Below are 25,863 nucleotides of genomic sequence, written 5' to 3'. Positions count from 1 at the left end.
CTGGTTTTGAGAAAATAAATACTTGCTAAGTGCTTAACAACTCGTTTAGAAGATAAATTACGTAAGGTGTATGTAACATGACCGGCTCACAGGAAACTTTCAATACACAGTAAATTGAATTATAGAAGTAAAAGAAATAGCTATAAAAGCCATCAATTTGTGTTGCAGCTCAATCTCACATTTTGTAGAAAGTGAAATTTGGCTAAGAGTGGTGACGTAATGTGTCTGCAATCACACTGATGCTAGTGGCACACAAAATACATTTTAACTACACTGGACTTTCAGGACTTCTCCTGAGTCAGTCTCAAACAGTAGATAAGATCATGAACTCTGGATTCCAAATGCAGCTCTGAATCTTGGCTTCACCGTATACTTACCTGGGTTACACTGAACAACTAAGTTAAATTCTCTATGTCTCTGCATTATCTCCTGTAAATTAGAAAAAATAATAGCATTTATTTCCTTTTGTGTGAATTCAGTGAGTTAAAGTGCTTAGATCAAGAACTATACTAGGAAATCAACCCTGAATATTCATTGAAAGGACTGATGCTGAAGCTGAAGCTCCAATATTTTGGCCACCTGATGTCCATTGAGTTGGTGATGCCATCCAACAATCTCAGGCTCTGTTGTCCCCTTCTCCTCCCACCCTCAATCTTTCCCAGCACCAGGGTCTTTTCCAATGAGTCAGTTCCTCGCATCAGGTGGCCAAAGTATTTGAGTTTCAGCTCCAGCAGCAGTCCTTCTAATGAATATTCAGGGTTGATTTCCTTTAGGATGGACTGGTTGGACCTCCTTGCAGTCCAAGGGACTCTCAAGAGTCTTCTCCAACACCACAGTTCAAAGTAATGTCTCTGCTTTTTAACATGCTGCCCAGGTTGTTCCTAACTTTCCTTCCAAGGAGTAAGCATCTTTTAATTTCATGGCTGCAATCACCATCTGCAGTGATTTTGAAGCTCCGAAAAATAAAGTCTGTCACTGTTTCCATTGTTTCCCCACCTATTTGTTATGAAGTGACAGGACCAGATGTATGATCTTAGTTTTCTGAATGTTGAGTTTTAAGCCAACTTTTTCACTGTCCTCTTTCACTTTCATCAAGAGGCTTTTTAGTTCCTCTTCACTTTCTGCCATAAGGGTGGTGTCATCTGCATATCTGAGGTTATTGATCTTTCTCCTGGCAATCTTGATTCCAGCTTGTGCTTCATCCAGTCCAGCATTTCTCATGATGTGCTCTGCATATAAGTTAAATAAGCAGGGTGACAATATACAGCCTTGATGTACTCCTTTTCAACTGTGGAACCAGTCTGTTGTTCCATGTCCAGTTCTAACTGTTGCTTCTTGATCTGCATACAGATTTCTCAAGAGGCAGGTCAGGTGGCCTGGTATTTCCATCTGTTGAAGAAATTTCCACAGTTTGCTGTGATCCACACAGTCAAAGGCTTTGGCATAGTTAATAAAGCAGAAGTACATTTTTTCTGGAACTCTTGCTTTTTTGATGATCCAATGGATGTTGGCAATTTGATCTCTGGTTCCTCTGCCTTTTTTAAATCCAGCTTTAGCATCTGGAAGTTCATGGTTCACATACTGTTGAAGCCTGGCTTGGAGAATTTTGAGCCTTACTTTGCTAGTGTGTGAGATGAGTGCACATGAGTTATAAACCATCAGTAGAATATTTCTAATGGTGTCCATATGAATCTTGCTGAAAAGATAAGGGTTTTCTAAGTTTTTAGCCTTTAGCACACCACTGCTTCTTGACTCTGTGACTGTAACCATCCTCAGGGGATCAGTTGCAAGGGGAAAAGAAAGAAAGAGAAAGGGAGAAAATGGATAACTCACCAATATATATGTTGCTTTGTCTTATTTTTCTCCTCCAAATTTCATTTTCTTTCTTTCTTTTTTTTTTTTTTTTTTTTTTGGTACTTTTCAGAGTCCTCAGGTAGTTGCTTTATATACTCTGTCTAGAGATTTTAGCTGTAATCAGTAGCTTTGAACTGTTGTAATCAACAGGTTTGAAGTGTGTTTACTCCATGTAGAATCAAACCAAGATACCTTGTGGGGGACTCTTCTGACATTTAAGCAGCAGATATTTTCAATAGCTCAATGGCTTGAGGAAAAGATTATGAAATAATAATAACAATTGTCAACTTAAAAAATGCAGAACATAAGAGTTGTGAGTTAAGTTGCATTTGAGGTAAAATGAGGACTGCAGTCTGGGAGACAGCAGCTCAGATAATTCTGAAAAACTGCTCCAAAGAAGCTGAGGGAAGGTCAATATATATGTGGTTTTGGTGAAGGAAGAATATGTGCAGTCAAGCACATATTTTTCCAGAAGGTTTCTACTAGTCTTGTGAGGCTGTTGTTAGTCATGACGAACACTCATCACCATGAAGGATTTTAATGCTTTTCCAGATATGAGGAGATACAAGAATTGGGCTCATAAAATCGGGTCTTGAAAATAACTGTCTAAAGACTTTCCTTGCCAGTTTTACTCAGAGTGCAGTGTCTTAATTCTGCTCTTCACCCTGAACTCTTTTCAGGAAGTGTAGAAGGTCAGCAGGTGGAGCAGCACGTGATTTAATTCTTGTTGAGGTAGATATGCCAATTTGTAGTTGACACATAATAATGATAATTAGCATATTGAAGTACCGGGGTACAGCCCCAGCAGGATCCAGGGGTACCCTCAGGAGAGACGGTGTCAGCTAGAGAGAAAGAAAAGGAGAGAGAGAGAGAGAGAGAGAAAGTAAAAATGACATGGGGAGACAAAGCTTCAGTGAGTGAGGCCCATAACTTTATTTTCAAAAGGAACTTTTATACCTTGACTTGTACATAGAGGGAAATGAAAGATGCAAAGTCATGCAGAGTCAGTCCAAACATTACATCAGTTTTGTCTTTATCGAAACCAGGATTTTTTCTGCATACCTTTTCCACAAACAATGTTGTGTACATTATCGTCTGCCCTTGGAGGCCTGTGGACATTTTATGACCCTTTTTTGATAAAGGCTGCTCAACCAGAAAACTTATTTTCCCTTAAAGTGTTTTTTCTTTATATTTCTAATCTATGTCAGCCAGAAAGTGCTAAACAGAGTTACATTCTCATGGAGCAAAGGTGCAGTGGGTCACAACAAAGAAAGAACCAATTAGCTCAAAGGTCTGATGTGGTTAATTCCAAGGCTACTACTTGTTTTTCTTACATTCCAACTATGTTAACCAATGCACTCCCAGGTGCACAATGGATAAGGGATATGGGAATTTGGCAGCAAGCATTGGCTCAACAATGAAGCCCTTTACCAGTACTATTTTAATAATTTTTCACCCCTTAAAGGACTCTATGCTCATTAGAACTTTTAGAATGTTTTGGCTTCCCGTGCCTTTCAAGGTTGGGGAGTTGTGAACAATCATGTGTGTTAATTGCAAGAGTATGGATAAACCTGTCAAGCAAGCTAAAATGCCAACAGAAGGGTTAAAATAGAAATATTCCTTTCATGCCCAGGAGACTTATCAACTCAGAGCCCTAAGTTGATTTTCTCCAGAGAAAGGTGGTCGGGGATAGCCCCCTGTTAATGTCAGAAGAGTTGGTGAAAGGCACAAAATAGTAAGACAGATTCTGGTTTTGGGGTAGATGCTCGAGCAGGTCCAGGGGGTCCCTAGAGTCCTGATCTGCCTTGCTCGTAAGATCTCTTCCACATGACCTTGTCACGGGTGGGATCTCCCATGCTGGCTCCTGGCATTGAGGCTTTACCATATATCAGCTACATTTCCCTTTATTGTATTTTATTTTCATGCAATCTAATAAAAAACCATATTGTGCCTATTTCACAGCAAAAGAATCAGACAAAGACTCAAAAAACTTAAGCAATGTATCCAAGAACACATTCAGTTCAGCTCAGTTCAGTAGCTCAGTCGTGTCTGACTCTTTGTGACCCCATGAATCACAGCATGCCAGGCCTCCCTGTCCATCACCAACTCCTGGAGTTTACTCAGACTCACATCCATCAAGTGAGTCTGAGTGATGCCATCCACTCATTTCATCCTCTGTCATCCCCTTCTCCTCCTGCCCCCAATCCCTCCCAGCATCAGAGTCTTTTCCAATGAGTCAACTCTTCACATGAGGTGGCCAAAGTACTGGAGTTTCAGCTTTAGCAGCATTCCTTCCAAAGAAATCCCAGGGCTGATCTCCTTCAGAATGGACTGGTTGGATCTCCTTGCAGTCCAAGGGACTCTCAAGAGTCTTCTCCAACACCACAGTTCAAAAGCATCAGTTCTTTGGCACTCAGATTTCTTCACAGTCCAACTCTCATATCCATACATGACCACTGGAAAAACCATAGCCTTGAGCAGACGGACCTTTGTTGGCAAAGTAAAGAACACATTAAGAAGTATTAATAGAAATGTGATTGAACCACAGGCCTGTAACCTGTAGGACCTATTTACCCTCTACATTACCTATAGTCAACTTCTTGTTCTGCTTTGCAGTCTCTGCTAAAGCAGCTCAAGAAAGAGAATGTGGGCTAGGGAAAATCTGTATTTTAATTTTGGCTGTGTGCTTTGGACAAAGTGTTATGTTTTCTAAGTTCTACTCCTCTATAAATTGGAGATAAACTCCTTTATGTATATTTTTCAATGAAAACCAGAGAGCAAACATGTAAAGAACCTTTCTCAATTCATGGAAAAATGGCCAGAACACAATAAGCTCTAAGTACTACTACTTTTATTTTAAAAATGTAAATATAAATTCTAGTATACAAAGATTCCCTGCATGCTAAGTCACTTCAGTTGTGTCCAAATCTTTGTAACCCTATGGACCATAGCCCATCAGGCATATCTGTCAATGGGATTTTTCAGGCTTGAATACTGGAGTGGTTTGCCATGCCCTCCTCCAGGGGATCTTCCCAACCCAGTATGTAAATATTGTCACTGATGTTTATGGTGAGTAAGTTAATTTTTAAAATTTTGTGATTTAGCCAATATTTACCCTGAGAAAAGATGAAAATTGGCTTTAGATATCAAAGGTACTATTTTAAAATCACATATCATTTTAATGTTAATATATAATTATTGAAAATTTATAGTATCATCTTATCATTTTTTTGGTATAAAAATAGATTTAGGAATGGTGTTTTGGAAACTGAAGAGAAAATAAAAGATAAGGACTGTGATATTAAATATGCTAATAAATAATGTAATATGTAGGCGTTTGCAAACTGATTTTGCCATTTCTCCCACTAGAACTTTCCTGTTTCCCACTAGAACTTTGCTGTGAATGTAAATGCATGTTCAGAAATTTACTAATTTAACATTTTAGCAAAGTGAGTGGCAAAAACAAAACCAGGTCCCTCTAGTCAGAAAAATGAAAGGCAAAGGAAGAAAGCATTCTAGCTAAATTCAGAATCAGAGATAAAACTTTAGGTAATGCTAAGCTAGGCCTGAGCTGCAAGGGAATTGTATCTTGACCTTTACAAAGATCTGGAAAGGTCAAGTGATCTGGAAGCTAGATCAGTCTCCTGTGACAGAAATTTCCTGAGGCTTGTCTAGACTTGACCTTACTTACTTAAGTAATGATGTTTATATACTGACAAATATTTTGATCAGTAAAACTAGCACACTCAAATAAGTACAGTTATCTTTTTAAAGATTTCTTTGCTAGCCTAAAGAACCTACTTTTTCCTCAAAATAATTTTATTTTGAGAAACATATTATACTGATTCATAATCAAAGAGAAGTCAGCAAATGGCCCACATTGACTAATTCAAAAATAAAAAAGGAATAATGCCTGGGGAGTTGCTGATATGAGAGAAAACAGGATGTGTTAACTTGAATCACAATAGCAATTTATTATTTATTCAATTTTCTTTCAACATATTTATTGAGTGCCCAGAAGGCATGACTAGACCCTGCAAATACAAAGATGAGCAATGGAGACCTCGACTAGCTCTCATGGAGAACAGAGTTAAATGAGGTAAACAACAACATAATTATGGAAAGAAATATGATATTTTAACTTTATAAGAAAAGTCCGAGTGTTTCATGGGAGCATTAGTAGTAAAAATACTTAGTCTGAGAGGTGAGACAGAACTTTCCCGAGAAAGTGATGATTGGGCTAAAATTAAAATCAAATGGAAATTTAGTTATATGAAGGGGAACAGGATAGGCAAAGGGAGAAACGTTCCAGATATTTCAATGTGGATTCTATTCAGTAACAGATGGCACATTCAAAAGAAGTTGACTGAAAATAATTTAAGGCAAGGGTTAAAAGAATCCACAAGGTAATGATGAAGCACAAAGGAAGGAGAATAAACATAAAATCCTTGCATGTTTTGTTCTGACATGGCAAGGTGAAGGTGTCATCCATAACCAGTGTATCTGGAGCCATGGGAAAAGTCCAGGAATGAAGTTATAATTGGTTATTGAACAGGATTATAAGTGATTGAACAGGATCAGAAGAAAACCTGTGACATGGCAGAGAGGAAAGGGAGAGGATCTCCGTACATCCCTACAATATCCTGCTAGTGAGTACAGGTGGGGTGAAGGAAGGATAACCAGAACATTTGTCAAATGGAATAACTCGTTCAGAGGGAGACAAGAATGAAAGAACACAGAATACATTCCATTTGATTTGGGGGTTCATAAAGCATGCTAAAATGCCTACTTTTTCTCTGTCAGGGATTCTGGAAAGTTTAGGAAGCAGAATATGAAGTGTATACCTTGAAGAAGGATGTGGACCTTTTTTTTTTTTTTTTTATGAGGTATTTCTGTATTTAAAGAGTCGATACAGATATTAAATAAGCTTTAGAAAGGAAATGAGAGAAAAGGCTCTGTGAAAATTTAGAGAAGCTGAGATTTTAGATTCAATGATTTTATAATGATTTTTCAATGTTTGTTCATTTTATTAAAGCAAAAATATTATTCTAACTATAAAGTTATTCATGATATGTGTTAAAGATGGTGAGGCAAACTTTATTTGGGGAGACTATTAGACTAAGCTTAGGGAACCATTGGGATGAACCACTGCAAGGAGATAAAATCCGTCAATCCTAAAGGAAATCAGTCCTGAATATTCATTGGAAAGACTGATGCTGAAGCTGAAACACCAATACTTTGGCCACCTGAAGCACAGAACTGACTTATTGGAAAAGACCCTGATGCTGGGAAAGATTGAAGGGAGAAGGAGAAGGGGATGACAGAAGATGAGATGGTTGGATGGTATCTCTGATTTGATGGACATGAGTTTGAGTAAGCTCCAGAAGTTGGTGATGGACAGAGAAGCCTGGCATTCTACAGTCCATGGGGTTGCAAAGAGTTAGACATGACTGAGTGACTGAACTGAACTGAATTGGGTTGGATTTTGCAGAGAGGGCAACAGACTGGGTTCAACTGCAAATACAACAAGAAAAAGTGGGATTTATATTCAAAGAACAGGATGGAGATCAGTAATAAGAAATTTTTTTAGAAGAAGTATTAGTGGTAAGGATGGGGTGGGGGGTTTCTGGCTAATAAGATTTTTGTTAAAGACAGGCTAGGACATTAATCCTAGTGGGTGGTTAAAGATGATACCCAATCAGATATCAAGGGTGATTAGTTATCAATGATGGAGAGTTCTGGCTAATTTGATTTAGCAGGATTTTTGCTAAAATTGAACAGACCATACGAGACATACACAAAAGCTGAAGAGTAGGGCCTTTGAAAAGATATTACAGATGAGTCTGAGTAGAATTTGATCAAGAAGAGAATCTTAGTCATAACTGTAAAGCTATTTCTTAAATTACATAGCACTGTAAGACTTAAAAGAGGATTAAAATAGATCATGGCTTATGCTTGCTTCTGAGAGTGATCAAGGGGTGAAGTTAACTAGGGAACCCATTATGAATCAAGGGAGTAAAACACCCAAACCTTCATTTAGTAGAGATGAAAGAAGTAACTAGTCCAAATCTCAGGAGGTTATAGATAATCATCACGAAGAGGATGTGTAAGGAACAAACTCAAAATGTAGTGGAATCAGATTTCTACCAAGAGGCTGTGATGCTTGATTCTCTCATCCTAAAACAGTAATTCATTCTCCAGTCAGAAGATGCGCTGCATATAAGTAGGTCTCATGTCCATGCTTTATGACTAGGGGCAGTTTTACTGACCTCAGTGTCCAGAAATGAGGACCAGAAATAACATTGTCTGCAGGCACTGTACTGTCATATTTATGATATAAATAGCAAAAGCTTGTTCATGATTCATTATTTGTGAGTGCATCACTACTTTTTTCACTGACATTGAACAGAAAGAAAACCATGATTGATGAGCAAGAGAGAACATTGATGAAAAAAGATAAAATGTCATAAGGTCAGTTCAGAAGTAACTGAGCAGCTGGCACAGAATTTTTAAACAGTCTTTATTGTGATAAGGGATTGCATTTAATATGAGTGTTTTTTTCTTAAAATTGTGGATATGGAATTCACTAAAAATAATTGTATATATATGAACAAAATGCTATTTTTATAAGCACACAGTATCTTAATATCTATTATGAGGCTGGGTTCCCACTGAAAATATTTTCAATTTATAGAGTAATAATATACTTATCCATTGGTCTTACTTAAAAAGCTACATTGAATGGAGATATAGAAAAGCACTGACCTCTGGATATGATGGAACAGGAAATGTATATAGGGAATGAAATAGATGTATGAAATGTAGATAAAAGTTACCCTTTAAAGAGAAATTCAAGTACCATTGCTCTCTAAATTTGCTGAACTGTACATAGTGGCAAACATACAATCTAGTCTATGAAATATGAACATTTCAAAAAGTTCTTTGGTTTAAACTTATAAAAGGACACACTAGAGCTTACAGAGAGAAAAGCAAAGGAACATCTGAGAACTCACAACTGGTTTGCTCTCAGGATTCCTAGAAGATTATGTTTGTTACATATATAAAACTGCTAAGATTTAATATAAATAGGATAAAACTTGTGTTCTAAAAGAATGGCAATCATATAATTAATTTCAGGGTTTCTTTTTTCATTTAGGTTAAACAAAATTGTTTAACTTTGCTTTAAAAAAAATAGGAAACTGACCCAGATAATCTTCATAGTAGATATGAAATTTTTTGTAAGTGAGAGAATAATCCAGGAGTCAAGCTGATAATATCCTTTGATTGTTTGTCTGGCTCTTTGCAACTTCATGAATGGCAGCCCACCAGGCTTCCCTGTCCTTCACTGTCTCCTGGGATTTGCTCAAACTCATGTCCATTGAGTCAATGATGCCATCCAACCATTTTACCCTCTGTTGCCCCCTTCTCTTCTGGCCCTCAATCTTTCCTTGCATCAAGGTCTTTTCCGATGGGTCGACTCTTCACATCAGGTGGCCAAAATATTGGAGTTTCAGCTTCAACATCAGTCCTTCCAATGGTTAGAGAATGCTAAAATGAAATCACTATTGTGTTTTATAAAGAGAGACAAATGAAACTAATTTCAAGGCTCAAATTGAAACTAGTCCAAATTTTAATTTGAAAATTGGAGTAGCAAGGAAGGATTTTTCTTGGCCTGGGTTAGAATGTGATCATACTTACATACCTTAAGTTTTTATGTGTTTGTTTGTTTTAATTTATTCATGGAGATCAGTCTGGGAAGTTTGATGGCTTGATTGTATTAACTGCTGTTACTAACTTGAGGAAATAGCTCATCGCCACCACCTCAGATGCATTTGCTTTGCAGAACACTGTAAACATGAAGAAGAGTGCTATTGGTTTTGGCATCCTTATGAAATACAAAGGATTTTGGCAAACTGCAGAGAATCTTCCTCCAGAAACTGCATTGCATTCTTTACCATTCCAGATGTAATGTTGCGGAAATCATATATCCTGTAAACCCCAGTTAGCCAGGTGTCCTCCCAACAACTGCTTATAAAGGAATCTTGCCAACATAGTAATGAAGTCTCATGATGCTGCAGGACTGCTTGTCTTTATCCAGAAACTCCGGGCCTGCAGAGAAATGGGCTTTCTCGAGCTTAATTAGGCCAACATTTGGCAAGAAGTGCCTCAATATGTAGAAACCTCTTCTCCAGAAAGGAACAATCAAATTCTTGTTCCTTATACTTTCTGGAATAATCCATCAGAATGAAGTTCTAGTGAGGCTTCTTATCCAGTAAGCTTCCATTTTTAGCTGCAGTTTTGAAAACTCATCTTGAGAATTTGAAGAGAATAAACAGATTACTTTCATTTCAGAAATAAAAATGTATTCTTGGACTTTGGTAAGTAAAGCAGTGATATTGTAAATAGGTTCATCATAGAGTTGGCAAGAATTATAACCCAATATTTAGTTATGGCCCAAGCTTGGCACTTCCTCCAGTATCTCGTCTTCATCTTTTTTATATTAGAATACAATTACTTTATCTTCTTTGTCTTATTTGGTAAATAAACTAAAAAATAAAAGCCTATGCTTCTGTGTCACTCAGGGTTCTCTAAGTAAAGAGAAATAGGATGTATATATAGAGAGATATATAAGGAATTGGCTTCCATAATCATGGAGGCTGACTGCTTCAAAATCTGCAGTAAACACTGATAAGCTCAAGACCCAAAAGAGCGTAAGATGAAGCTCCAAGCCAAAGTCCAGAAACCTGAAGACCCAGGTTTCTGAGACTGATTAGGTGAGGCTCAATCACATGTGGAGAACAATCTGCTTTAACCAAAGTCTGTGGGCTTAATATTTACCTCCTCAAGAAACATCTTCCAAGTTGATACATAAAATTAGCTATCATGAGTCCACTGCTTATCAAAATGACACTCATGCACATCTCCTTATATCATACTTAATTATCAAATAAAGACAATAACAAGGACATATGTCCACCTAATATAATATAGCTATTATGTGTCAACTGAAAGTGCACTAATCCTTTCCATAGAAAAGAATACAAAGTCCTAGGTTGTTGTATTGATATATTCTACTTTATATCCAGTAACCTAAATGCATGTGTGTGTATGTGAAATTGCTTCAGTCATGTCCAACTCTTAACAAATTTTTGGACTATAACCCGCCAAGCTTTTCTGTACATGGAATTCTCCAGGAAAGAATACTGGAGTGACTTGCCATGCCCTCCTCCAGGGGATCTTCTCAACCCAGGGATTGAACATGTGTCTCCTGAGTCTCCCACTCTGCAGGCAGGTTTTTTTTGTTTGTTTGTTTGTTTGTTTTTTACTGCTGAGCTGCCAAAGAACCCCATAACTTAAATACTATGATGTAAAAATAAAACACTTAAATATTGTAATATAAAGTCAATATATCTAGCATAAGTCAATACGTCTATTGTATATGATAAAGGCGTAAGAGAGGGAAGAAAACAAATGTATATAGTCTCCATATACAACACACTTTTAGCAAAATAAAAAGGAAATATTCATGACAACTACAGTCTTTATTTGTATAACTAGTTATATGGTCATAGCTACTTCCTTCCATTAACTGTTCTGTATTCCCTTTGCCTTCAGGAAGTACCTAAGCTGGTTATAGTTCTTTACCTAGTAGAGTGACCCAAATCTTTATTCTTGAAGGGTCTGAGCCATTAGTAGTCCTATCTGAATTGGATTGCTGTAATTTTCTATTGACTTTAATCACAGGGAATGGTAATACTAAGACATGACAGAGAGCTCTCCTGTATTTCGTATATAGTCTTTCTGACCTCTATAGTAGAGCACCAGCCCGATTTCACTCTGATAGTCAGAATCAATCATTCCAACCAGCAGAGTAACTCCCTGTGTGCTGATACAGAGGCACGAGGAGTCCAACGTGGCCAGGTGGCAGTCTTAACTTCCAGTTCAATAAATCATTAATAAGAAGTTTTCCTTCCTTTGAAACTAAGATCTCTAGGGCAAGAGCATAAGTGATGGGAATAAGAAGCAAATTTTTTCTAGTGGGTTACTAGAGATAATAAATAATGGTGCCATTCTCATGTCTACATCTTTATTCCTAGACCCATAAATTCTGGCTATGGGAAGAAACACCACCATATACTGGATGCTAATTCAAAGCATACACATGCTTCTGGGAAGCTTGCTCCAATTTTGCAAGATACTCCTCCTCGCTGGCTGAGTCTTCAAAAGGTCATTCTACTCTTCTACCAAGCTAACTGCTTTAGGACAGTGGTGAACATGGTAAGACCAATGAATCCTATGAGCATAAACCCAAGTTTTGCACTTTCTTTGGTGTGAAAAGAGTTCCTGGCTCAGAAGCAATAATGCATGAAATATCTTGATGGTATTATGGCACTGTCTATGTTCAGGGACAGTAGTTTTGTCAGAAGCAGTGAACACATGGGAAGAAAATCCTTATCCAGCATGAGTATCTAGTCCAATAAGAACCATCCTCTGCGGTTTCCATGAGAAAATTTAAGTAGTTCTTTTGGGTTATAGTGTGCTTTGTCATGTGTCACATTTTTGTATCTCATCTTTAGGGATCTGCTTGTACTTGAGCCTGGTTATAGGGTCTAGAACCCAAGAGAAGTGATGGAAATGGGTTGTGAGGAGAATCATCATTATCTTACCAGACAACTTCCTCAGAGGAGGCCATTAGAGTTTCCTCAGGCAAATGAAGTATTAATCCCCTTAGACAGTGCTGGGGAAGCTAATTCTACCAGCAAAGAAAAGTCATCAGAATTTAGGAGTTTGATATGCCCACATTCATCAGTTATCTTCCCCTCCCCTTCTGAGCAAATACCATCACTTTAAGAGCAGACACTGGGAATTCAATTTACATTTTTAGCCATTAACAGGTTGAGATTATGAATTTGTTTTTTAGCAATCTCAGCCCTGCAGCCACAGGAGAAAAACATTGCTTTCAGGGCAGACATAAAAGCTTTTAGATTACTTATGTGGTACTTGAGCTGGGAATTTCAACCCCTAAGTTCATCTTTTTTTCTTTCCCCATTTATTCCAACATTAGGAATAACCCACCAATCCCATTACATCCAATTGTTTGACAAAAATGTTCTAAAATTATTAACACTATCACTCAATCCTTGCTTTGTATAAGTGTTTAATTGGGGGTATCCTTTTGTTGGCTTCCCTGGTGGCTCAGTTGGTAAAGAATCCAGCTGCAATGCACGAGACCCAGGTTTGATCCTTGGGTTGGGAAGATCACCAGAAGAAGGAAATGGCAACCCACTCCAGTATTCTTGTCTGGGAAATACCATGGACAGAGGAGTCTGGCAGTCTACAGCCCATGGGGTTATAAGAGTCGGACGTTAATTAGCAACTAAATCACCACTATTTCCAGATCATGTCATGGCTATCAATACTTTTTGAATACTGAAAATAGAGTCATTCGTATCTTTCAATCTGATCAGATTAGAGAGCCAGTTGCAGAACCCAATTCCAAACCAATTCAGAATCATTCTCTAGAACAAGTCTTGGTACCAACAGCAGTATTAGAGTTTTCCAGAGAAACAGAAAAAATTATTTATATATATATATATATATATATATATATATATATATATATATCACTCTTGACTCACTCCATTATGGAAGCTGGCATTCAGTTATTATAGATGGCCCATAAGGCTGGATTGCAGGGTCAATAATCCAGTTCTCATCTTCAGACTAACTGGCTAAAGACACAAGAGACCTGATGGTGCAGATGAAGTCTGAAGACAGAAGCCTAGATGATTCCCTCTTGGTCTGGGACACTATTATTTTTTGTTCTACCCAAGACTTCAGGTAAGTATATGAGACTCACTCACAATATGAGAGGTAGTCAGTTTTATTCATTGGTTGCCAAGTTAAGTGTTCTTCTCATCCCCAAATACCCCCCAATTTGACACATGCAATTATATGTTACAACATCTACATTTAAAAAGTTATAGAAAACATCTCATAACTGAAATTAAACCAATTTCTATTGGATTCTTAAATTTGATTCTTTCAACATCTAACACCAGTCTATTTGATAGTGAAAGGGTCTTTTTACATTCTAAAATAAAAGTATTTTTCTTAGGAACTTATTTAGTAGCAAAAAGTACCTGATATTACTACTGGTAACTATGTAATAGTTTTATGAGTGTGTGTGTGTGTGTGTGTGGGCATGCCTGTGCACAATTAATAGCAATGTAGTAAATTTATGAGCATGCAAATACAGATACATTAAAACTGACACATTTGTAGATAAAGTTTTCTAATTATACGGGCCAATATTTTATTTTTTCTCCTTCAAGGGCACCTCTTTCTCAACTCACTACTTGGAAGTTGATATTGTTCAGCATCCTGTTCACACCATACATACCCAAGGTTTAACCAACCCTTCATTCTTTCAGAAATGTCTAAGAGTCTGCTATATTCTGCATACTGAGTACAAGCTGGACATTAAATGTATCCCCCATGACTAAATAGACCCATTGCAATAGATTGTAATACAGGAGTAAATCAAATGTTCATACAAATAAACTGTAATCAGATCTATAAAAGAAAGGAATATAATGCCTTAAGAGAATATAAAAGAATTGTAACTAAGCTGGAAAAATTAAAGACATACTAAACAGATGTTTTGTATAAAATAAAATGAAACTGTATCAATAATATACAATTAACTTAGATGAAAGGTTAGAGGACTACAGAAGCATATCCCAGCCATAGAATAGCATGTATAAGGCCACTCTATCATTCCATGTGTGCATACTAAGTCACTTTAGTCATGTACAACTCTTTGCGACCCTATGAACAATAGCCCTCCAGGCTCCTCTCTGTCCATGGGATTCTCCAGGTAAGACTAATGGAATGGGTTTCCATGTCCTTCTCCAGGTGATCTTCCTGACACAGGGATCAAACTTGTGTCTCTTGTGTCTCCTGCTTTGGCAGGCAGGCTCTTTACCACTAGCATCACCTGGAAAGCCCCCTCTATCATTAGGGTGTGTTATAATTATATTTTAAATTTTACAATTATAATTATTATCCTTACTGTATTACTACTACTACTGCCATTCCTACCTCTACTATTACTACTACTAACCATGTGCTCTTAATTTCTGATTTAAACTCTAACCCATATCAAAATCTTGAGCATTTTCAGCCCGCTATGTGGTAGGTACTTCTATATGGAGGAAATCACCCAAGCTTGGTCAGGCCTAGTTTAGCCTTCCCAAGGAATTTTTATAGAAGCATAATTTATTATGTTATTTAATTGTTATAGAAGGGAGATAATCTGAGGAATTCTTGAGATGGTGTATAGATGCAATTGTGACTTTTCATAATACAATATCTGTCATACCAGTTTCATGGCAGGGGCACTAACATTCTGATGTGTCCCAAGTTAATACTTATTGGGTATTTGCTTTTTTTTTTTTTTTTTTTTTACTGCATAGTTGTATGGGGAAATAAGCAGAATACGGATTTTGGAGTCAGAGTTATTTGAAAAGTTTAACTTTGGCTAAGATATTTCACCTTTCTGAGCCTCAAGTTTCTTTGTATAAAATGGGCATTGGACTATCTGCTTCAAGGGAAACATTTAAAAAGCAAAGTAGTTCTAATGAGGTGGATGAAACTGGAGCCTATTATACAGAGTGAATTAAGCCAGAAAGAAAAACACCAATACAGTATACTAACACATATATATGGAATTTAGAAAGATGGTTACAATAACCCTGTATACAAGACAGCAAAAGAGATACTGATGTATAGAACAGTCTTTTGGACTCTGTGGGAGAGGAAGAGGGTGGGATGATTTGGGAGAATGGCACTGAAACATGTATAATATCATATATGAAATGAGTCGCCAGTCCAGGTTCGATGCACGATAGTGGATGCTTAGGGCTGGTGCACTGGGACGACCCAGAGGGATGGTACGGGGAGGGAAGAGGGAGGAGGGTTCAGGATGGTGATCACGTGTACCTGTGGTGGATTCATGTTGATATATGGCAAAACCAATACAATATTGTAAAGTTAAAAAATAATTTAAAAAAATTTAGCTCATCAAAAAGCTTAAAAGTTGACAAGAACTCATATCTTTTTTTGGAAAGGAAGTACATGAAAATATTAGCAGTTCTTTCCTCTAAAAAGCAGGCCTAGGGTTGAGTGAAGGAGGAGAAGATTTGTTCTTTTCATGGTATGTGCTGTTTAGTACTTCAATTTTTAACCTCATGCATATATTTTTTAAATAAAAATGTAACATTTTAGAGGCAAAAAATAATAAAAAAATAAAAAGCAAAGTAGGTAATTGATAAATAGCATAGAGCAGCACCTACCTAGCACAAAGTCAGCACATAATAAAAGTTAATTCCTTCACTTATACAACTTTTTGACTATTGAAATAAATTACACTGATCTTTCAAAGAAGAGTTCATGTCTTATCTTTGTAGTTGCTTTAAATGCATTCTCTCTCAGTTCAGTTCAGTCACTCAGTCGTGTCGGACTCTTTGCGACCCCATGAATTGCAGCATGCCAGGCCTCCCTGTCCATCACCAACTCCCAGAGTTCACTGAGACTCACGTCCATCGAGTCAGTGATGCCATCCAGCCATCTCATCCTCTGTCATCCCCTTCTCCTCCTGCCCCCAATCCCTCCCAGCATCAGAGTATTTTTCAGTGAGTCAACTCTTCGCATGAGGTGGCCAAAGTACTGGAAGCAGCATTCCTTCCAAAGAAATCCCAGGGCTGATCTCCTTCAGAATGGACTGGTTGGATCTCCTTGCAGGCCAAGGGACTCTCAAGAGTCTTCTCCAACACCACAGTTCAAAAGCATCAATTCTTTGGCGCTCAGCTTTCTTCACAGTCCAACTCTCACATCCATACATGACCACTGGAAAAACCATAGCCTTGACTAGACAGACTTTTGTTGGCAAAGTAATGTCTCTGCTTTTGAATATGCTATCTAGGTTGGTCATAACTTTTCTTACAAGGAGTAAGCGTCTTTTAATTTCATGGCTGCAGTCACTATCTGTTATGATTTTGGAGCCCAGAAAAATAAAGTCTGACACTGTTTCCACTGTTTCCCCATCTGTTTCCCATGAAGTGATGGGACCGGATGCCATGATCTTCGTTTTCTGAATGTTGAGCTTTAAGCCAACTTTTTCACTCTCCACTTTCACTTTCATCAAGAAGCTTTTGAGTTCCTCTTCACTTTCTGCCATAAGGGTGATGTCATCTGCATATCTGAGGTTATTGATATTTCTCCCGGTGATCTTGATTCCAGCTTGTGCTTCTTCCAGCCCAGCATTTCTCATGATGTACTCTGCATAGAAGTTAATAAGCAGGGTGACAATATACAGAATTGACAGACTCCTTTTTCTATTTGGAACCAGTCTGTTGTTCCATGTCCAGTTCTAACTGTTGCTTCCTGATCATTTATATGATGTTACTGGGACTTCCCTGGTGGCTTCGTAATAAAGAACCTGCCTACAAAAGCAGGAGATATGGGTTCAATTCCTGGATTGGGAAGAAACCCTGTAGAAGGAAATGGCAATTGACTCCAGTATTCTTGTCTGGGAAACCCATGGGCAGAGGAGCCTGGTGGACTGTAATCCATGGGGTTGCAAAGAACTGGACATGACATAAAGACAAAACAACAACAATAATGTATTTTATTATTGGTAGCAACTTTTCAGCCTGCCTCCCAGTTATTTAAGAAATTTCTCAGATGCAGAAATTATATGACATATCTTGTTACTTCAGTCATTAGTTTCATATTTTCTACCTAATAAATACTCATTGATTATTAAATTAGACTACACTTCTTTCACTCACATCCTATATTTGACTAAAATCTACATGTTAACACAATGAAGCTCTGATATCCATGTTTTAACTTACCTTTCAATCTTTTAATTAATCTCAATAATTTCTAAGCTCCTTTCTTGCATTCCAAAACTTTTGTTTAAAATTGTTCCTGTTACTATATGCTCTTTGGCACTCTCCAAGATTTCCAATGATCCTTACTCCAGACATTTAAACCTTTGGGCATTTTCCTGGCACGTTGAATCTGGGCTGGTCCTGTGGTTCATTTGATGCAGAATGATATAGAAGCAATGTTGTGTAACCCTGGTGTCTCAGTTTTAAGAGATCTGAGATTCTACTTTGGCCAGTTGGAACACACTTTCTTGAAACTCAGTCATCATATTATGTAGGGAATCCAAGTGGTTATGTGAAAAGACACCTATGGAGGTAATTGAGCCTCAGCTGACCTCCCAGCTGTTAACCACCACCAACTGGCAGAAATGTGAGTAACAGCAGCCTTCCCAGCACCAGTTAACCCCAGAATTGTGAGAAGAAATAATTGTATTAGACCACTAAATTTGGACATTGTTTGTCATACAGCAATAAATCATTAAAACACTGAACTGTGCAGTGATCATAATGGTTGTTCATAACAGCCTTTCAAAATCAGAATGACAAGGACAGTAGCAGCCATACAATCTGATTATCTATCTGAGGTTTTATTTACTATTAGGTGGCCATTTAGTCTCTGCTTAAACTCCAAATATGTCAGTAATCTCACCACTTGTTAAAACAGTTGATTTAATTTTTAGATAATGCTATTTGAGTACTTATTTTCATTTGTAATAATCTCTTTCCTGTCTTTACCATCCATTAGTTCCGTCTCTATCTCTATGATCTTCTATCATAAAACTTTATAACCCCCTTCTCAAAACACCATTAGATCTTCATTATCTAGTGATTTGGTTAGTAGATCCTCTCAACTGCAAGTTTTAAACCTCAGAATATGCTCTAGTTAATATCCGTCTTAGAAAAAAAAATAACAACAGTTCTCTGGAGTAGCCTATCAAGTGCTAGATCTCTTATTTAGAGTTATTAAGTGCATTTGTATGGCACTTTATACTCTCCAAAATGTCCCCACATGTAAACTCACATGATTCTAATGTCCCTAAAGAAGGGTTGAGTAGTTCTTCCTATTTTTGAATGAAAGTTAAACTTAGACTAAAAAAAAATTGAGAAACATTACCAGACTATTAAAACTTTCTGAGTCTCAGGCTAGAGTTTTGTTTTGTCTTTCTTTCCCAGCTCTGTTCCCTCAAGTGTAAAGACATGATGGTGAAGAGACACTCTTCCTCAACTGTACCCTCATGAAGAAATTATTATATTTCATATAAGTGACAGGTGAAAGGTTGACTAAAGCCGTCACACTATAAGATTTGTTCAGCCTTACTGAAGGTGAAATTAATACTATGTATATCCCAGAATCTTTAGTCATCTGTCTCCTCAGGCATAAGAGCATCTGACTGAAAGCATAGATCAACAAGTTTTCAAAATAAATCCTTTCTCAGAATGAAAAAATCACTCAACTTGTCTTCATGGAATTATCCTCTGTGGGTCCCCATTCAATAAATAAAATATGATTTTCAAGGTATATTTATTTTTCAGCTTCATTAGATCATTTATTATGATAACATATTTTAGGGGGACCAAATTATTTTATATTAATCACAATTACTGGAAAGGTAAAGAAATTATCTTATACTTTCATGCCTAAATATTTTCTGGACATATGTATAAATATTGAAATTATAAAAACTGGTGAAGGAACTCCTATGTTGTAAGTGTGATATGAGTGTAAATGCATATATGAGTGTGTATATCTGTGTGTGGAGGTGTATAAGTGGGTTCAATCCAAGATAGTAATATACATGATTAAATAAGATATTCAAATGCTAGTTTAGTTTTCTAAATTAACCTATATTTTCAAATTTCAGTTCTTACTTAAAGTAATATTTCATAATGGATATTATAGATGATTGTAGTAATTTTATAGTATTGTATAGTACTATACAGTAGTTATTGTAATGAGTTATAGTAATATTTCATTATAGGTGAATATTATTATTACCATGTAAGGACTGAAAATAATATTTTAGGAGAATTTTGAGGAAAAATTTAATAGAATCTTACTTACTATTTGGAAAATTTGTCAACATAAATATGAAAACTAATTTTTGCATATGTAGAGAAATTCATATACAGCTGACTTGACCCATCATTCTGTATATCTGGTTACCTTTCTTTACATTTGGAGACTGAATTTTTTTTGAGTGTGTGTGATTATAACAAAATTTTTCACATCCTTTTATAGACTTCTACCACTTCATATTACTTTGAGATATTCTCTTTCATATAATTTTTCTGGAATTTCATATATTTCCTTTAATTGAACATATGGGTGAACTTTAAATCTGTTAGTATTTGATTAAGGCCAGGAAATCAGTACTTTCAGCATGCCTAATTATCTCAAGCCAGCTTCAAATTGTAATGCCATTAATTTCAGCTCTCCTCGATCTTTAATCAATTTCCTTTTTAAAAACAAATTGCAAGATTTAACACATTCAGATGATAACAAAAAAATCATCTGTGGTGAAGAGTTTTGTGTCCCTGCCAAACTGAATTTATATTATATATGAGAATGTGTTTATTAACTAATACAGAATGCCCTCCTTCATTTAGGAAAAATTTAGTGATGTTACTGTTCATAAGTGGAATAGAGATTATATAATTTCAAGAGCCTTTTACAACAATTCTGGGACTCTTACTATGTCGGTTTCATTTTATGGAAGTATCCTGGGTGATATAGCATTTATTCAAGGTTCTCAACCATCCACTTCTGTTTGAACTACCTTTATGAATTTTATTTCTCAGGGTCTAACAATCTATTATATTTTAATAAATAATTCCACTGCCATTAAAATAAATCTATTTGTGATCCATTTTTGCATTCACTAATCATGCCTACTTGTCACTGCTGGCCATGGAAAGGTCATTATCTGTTCTATATAGCATTTCACCTAACCAGAAATGTCCCCAATGAAGTTCTCAGAGGTTCTATATAAAAGTGTTAAGGAAGTTGTCTTAGCATCTTAGGAAGTCTAACTGTGTGTGCAGTGGAAGATGGTATCTGTTGCAGGTGTTTAACTGATGGTTTTGGGAGCACACCCTCAGGTCTCATCCTCTTTCTTTTCATCTTTACCTACAGCTATCATTTCCCTCAACTTCACCCACCACTCTTTTTCTTTGTTCTGTCTTTCTGGGTCCTACCACCTTCCCTATAAAATAATCAATTTCTTGGTCCTTTTTACCACTCACAAATTATATAGGCATAAGCTTCTTATATGTTACTCTTTTTTTTTTTCTTTACTACCAGATTTTATCTGACTTGTTAAAGTGAAGATTTCTGAGCTGTAGATGTCTAGAGTTGGACCCATAAATACATGTAATACATGTAGGTAGGTGCATTGTGAATGACTTTCTCTCTGGTTTCAAGTAACATTATTAAACCATCTGAAATTCAAAACACCTCACCATGGAGTTCCCTGGTGCCCTAGGGGTTGGAACTCCACATTTTCACTGCCAAGGGCATGGGTTCCACTCCTGGTGGGGGAACTTTATTCCCACAAACCACATGGTTTGGCAAAAAAAAAAGAAAAGACCCAAAGCCTCACAACAAGACCTTTAGTTTGTTTCTGGAGACTATGTCTCCATATAAAAAATCTAAACCTATGTTAATTCAACTTAATTTTAGATAATAGAAATCCAGTGCAGTTAGAGAAGAAGGCAAGTTCATGGTACAATGTAATGATGCAGAGGAAGTGGATGCTGGCCATGAAGAGGTTGTAGATTATTTCAAGGACTTTTGTCTTGAATCTAAGATGACAGAGCAACCTTAAACTAGAGTGAGCCATGGAGGAGATCTATATTTCACAAGATAACTCCAGTAGCACGTGAAAAGTAGAAAAGTGCAAGGTTATTGGGAAGAAGATTTAGGAAGTCAGGGACACTGAAGATATTTAAATGGGAAAGTGATTAAAGGTCTTGTTCAAGTTTATATCAGTGTGGTATTTTCCCCCTTATCAGTTCAGTTCAATCTCTCAGACATGTCCGACCCTTTGTAACTCCATGAACTGCAGCACGCCAGGCCTCCCTGTCCATCACCAACTCCCAAAGTCCACCCAAAGCCATGTCCATTGATTCGGCGATGCCATCCAACCATCTCATCCTCTGTTGTTCCCTTCTCTGCCTGCCCTCAATCTTTCCCAGCATCAGGGTCTTTTCAGCTCTTTGCATCAGGAGGCCAAAGTATTGGAGTTTCAGCTTCAACATCAGTCTTTTCAATGAACATGCAGGATTGATCACCTTTAGGATAGACTGATTGGACCTCCTTGCAGTCCAAGGGACTCTCAAGAGTTTTCTCCAATACCACAGTTAAAAAGCATCAATTAGTTGGTGCTCAGCTTTGTTTATAGTTCAACTCTCACATCCATACATGATCACTGGAAAAACCATAGCCTTGACTAGACAGACCTTTGTTGGCAAAGTAATGCCTCTGCTTTTTAGCATTCTGTCTATGTTGGTCATAACTTTTCTTTCAAGGAGTAAGCATCTTTTAATTTCATGGTTGCAATCACCATCTGCAGTGATTTTGAAGCCCAGAAAAATAAAGTCTGTCACTGTTTCCACTGTTTCCCCATCTATTTGCCATGAAGTGATGGTACCAGATGCCATGATCTTAGTTTTCTGAATTTTGAGCTTTAAGCCAACTTTTTCACTCTCCCCTTCACTCTTAACTCCTCCTCTTTCATCAACAGGCTCTTTAATTCTTCTTCACTTTTTGCCATAAGTGTGGTGTCATCTGCATATCTGAGATTATTGATATTTCTCCTGGCAATCTTGATTCCAGCTTCTGCTTCCTCCAGCCCAGAGTTTCTCATGATGTACTCTGCATAAAATTTAAATAAGCAGGGTGACAATATACAGCCTTGACATACTCGTTTTCCTATTTGGAACCACTCTGTTGTCCCATGTCCAGTTCTAGCTGTTGCTTCCTGACCTGCATACAGGTTTCTCAAGAGACAGGTCAGGTCATCTGGTATTCCCATCTCTTGCAGAATTTTCCACAGTTTATTGTGATCCACACAGTCAAAGGCTTTGGCATAGTCAATAAAGCAGAAATAGATGTTTTTCTGGAACTCTCTTGCTTTTTCCATGATCCAGTGGATGTTGGCAATTTGATCTCTGGTTCCTCTGCCTTTTCTAAAACTAGCTTGAACATCTGGAAGTTCACGGTTCATGTATTGCTAAAGCCTGACTTGGAGAATTTTGAGCATTACTTTCCTAGCGTGTGAGATGACTGCAATTGTGCGGTAGTCTGAGCATTCCTTGGCATTGCCTTTCTTTGGGATTGGAGTGAAAACTGACCTTTTCCAGTCCTGTAGCCACTGCTGAGTTTTCCAACTGTGCTGACATATTGAGTGCAGCACTTTAACAGCATCATCTTTTAGGATTTGGAATAGCTCAACTGGAATTCCATCACCTCCACTAGCTTTGTTTGTGATGATGATTCCTAAGGCCCACTTGACTTCACATTCCAGGATGTCTGGCTCTAAGTGAGTGTGAGTGATCACACCATCATGATTATCTGGGTCGTGAAGATCTTTTTTTGTACAGTTCTTCTGTGTATTCTTGCCACCTCTTCTTAATATCTTCTGTTTCTGTTAGGTCCCTACCATTTCTGTCCTTTATCGAGCCCATCTTTGCATAAAATGTTCCCTTGGTATCTCTAATTTTCTTGAAGAGATCTCTAGTCTTTCCCATTCTATTGTTTTCCTCTATTTCTTTGCATTGATTGCTGAGGAAAACTTTATCTCTCTTTGCTATTCTTTGGAACTCTGCATTCAAATGTTTATATTGTTCCTTTTCTCCTTTGCTTTTCACTTTTCTTCTTTTCACAGTTATTTTGTAAGGCCTCCTCAGACAGCTATTTTGCTTTTTCGCATTTCTTTTTCTTGGGGATGGTCTTGATTCCTGTTTCCTATGCAGTGTCAGGAACCTCCATCCATAGTTCATCAGGCACACTATCACATCTAGTTCCTTAAATCTGTTTCTCACTTCTACTGTATAGTCATAAGAGATTTGATTTAGGTAATACCTGAATATTCTAGTGGTTTTTCTCCACTTTCTTCAATTTAAGTCTGAATTTGGCAATAAGGAGTTCATGATCTGAGCATCTCCTAAAAGTAAAATATGAGGGGAAGATGGCTAATTAAAATTCTAAGCAAGTCAGGTATCAGTTAATTGAGTTTTTACTGTACTTGCACCATCAGTTTTCAATGTTGTTAATGAAATAGAATATTCTCTCTTTGGAATTTAAAAGTGTCTATTGTATTTCAGGCTCTAATCATCTTCAATTTTTCCCACAGATTGCCATCTGTAAAACTTCTGTAAACATTATTCTAAAAATAACCAATAATCTGTGTATCATTTGTTATTTTTTCCCACTGGAGATGTAGCCCATTTTCCTTTTTATAAATAAGGAAATAGAACCAAGGGGGGAAAAAAAACAAACAAACAGAATTAAATATCTCCCCTCAGTGAATGATAGAGCACTATGAGTAATAGTATATTCTGTAATTTTTTACAAGGCAATACTTAACCATTGAATTCAAATTAAAATTTGGCTCAGCTGGCAAAGAATCCGTGTACAATGGGGGAGATCTGGGATTGATCTCTCAGTTGGGAAGATCCCCTGGAGAAGGAAAAGGCTACACACTCCAGTTTCCTGGTCTAGAGAATTCAATGGACTGTACAGGCCATGTGGTCACAAAGAATTTGACACAACTGAGTGACCGTCACACTTTCAAATTAAAAATGAGGTGATAAAATATATATTTACAGTTTTTTTTAATTAGCCACTCAATTTTAAAACGCTACCTCTCTGTCTCTCTGTCCTTCTCCACACAGACACAGACACACAAACACACAGCTAGTTTCCTAATGGTTCTGCTTTTTTTGCAAACCTCAATTAACACAAAGACCATTAAAGATCAACTAACACCAAGACCATAGAAGATCTCAGCTGATACACTTTGTATTCCATTGTTTTTGTCTGACTAGCTTCTTCTTTTGCTTTCAGGTACCTTTAGTTTGGTTAATAAAGTATATGAAAAGGCATGGAATAGAAAAAAAAATGTATCAATGAGGTCAAATATTTCTGACAAGATACTGTCTAGAGTATGAGAGTGGGGATGGTAGCTGTAAGGGAGATGAATGGATTTTGCATAAGCCTTTGATTATATGCTTGGGCTTCCCTTGTGGCTCAGCTGATAGAGAATCACCTGCAATGCAGGAGACCTGGGTTTGATCCCTGGGTTGGGAGATCCCCTGGAGAAGGGAAAGGCTACCCACTCCAGTATTCTGTTCTGGAGAATTCCATGGACCGTATAGTCCACGGGGTCTCAAAGAGTTGGACACAACTGAGCAGCTTTCACTTTCACTTTGAGTATATGCTTATATTTCCCACTAAAAACAAGAAATAGAAGAACAGGAAAAAGATTTGAATTAATTTGAGGCATAACAATGTGAGTGCATAACTTCTAGTGGAGATTTCTGGCAGATAACAGGTAAGTTGGAAAAATCAAATGTGAAATAGACTTGGCAATCATTAGGATATAATTGATTATTAAATCCAAATGGGGAAGTGTCTCCATCCATGAAGAATATGTAGAATGAGGGGACTAAGGAGTAAAGTACAAAGCTTATGGGAAATACCAACATTTAAGTATACATGGAGTAGAGAAATTGTAAAGTGCTTGCTAATTTTCAAGAAAGACAGGGGAAAAACCTGAAGTGAACTTTGTCTTATAAACCTGGAAAGGAGAGTACTTCATCACATGGGAAAACTTTCAAAATTTCCATAGTTTCACTCAAGCAGTAGAAATATAAGCCATATTTGACTGTGTTGTCCCATGGAAGAAGGAATTATATTTACAGGAGGAATGTAAGGTGACATTACTAGAAAATCTAGGATGCTGAACTTTTAGGTTTGCTTGTGACTGAGGGACTTCTCAGGATGCAAGACTTTCATTGTTAAAATCAGAACAATTCCAGATAAACAGTGATG

This window comes from Bubalus bubalis, chromosome 4, assembly GCF_019923935.1.
Source record: "Bubalus bubalis isolate 160015118507 breed Murrah chromosome 4, NDDB_SH_1, whole genome shotgun sequence".
Taxonomy (NCBI): Eukaryota; Metazoa; Chordata; class Mammalia; order Artiodactyla; family Bovidae; genus Bubalus; species Bubalus bubalis.
This window is presented reverse-complemented; position numbering follows the sequence as displayed.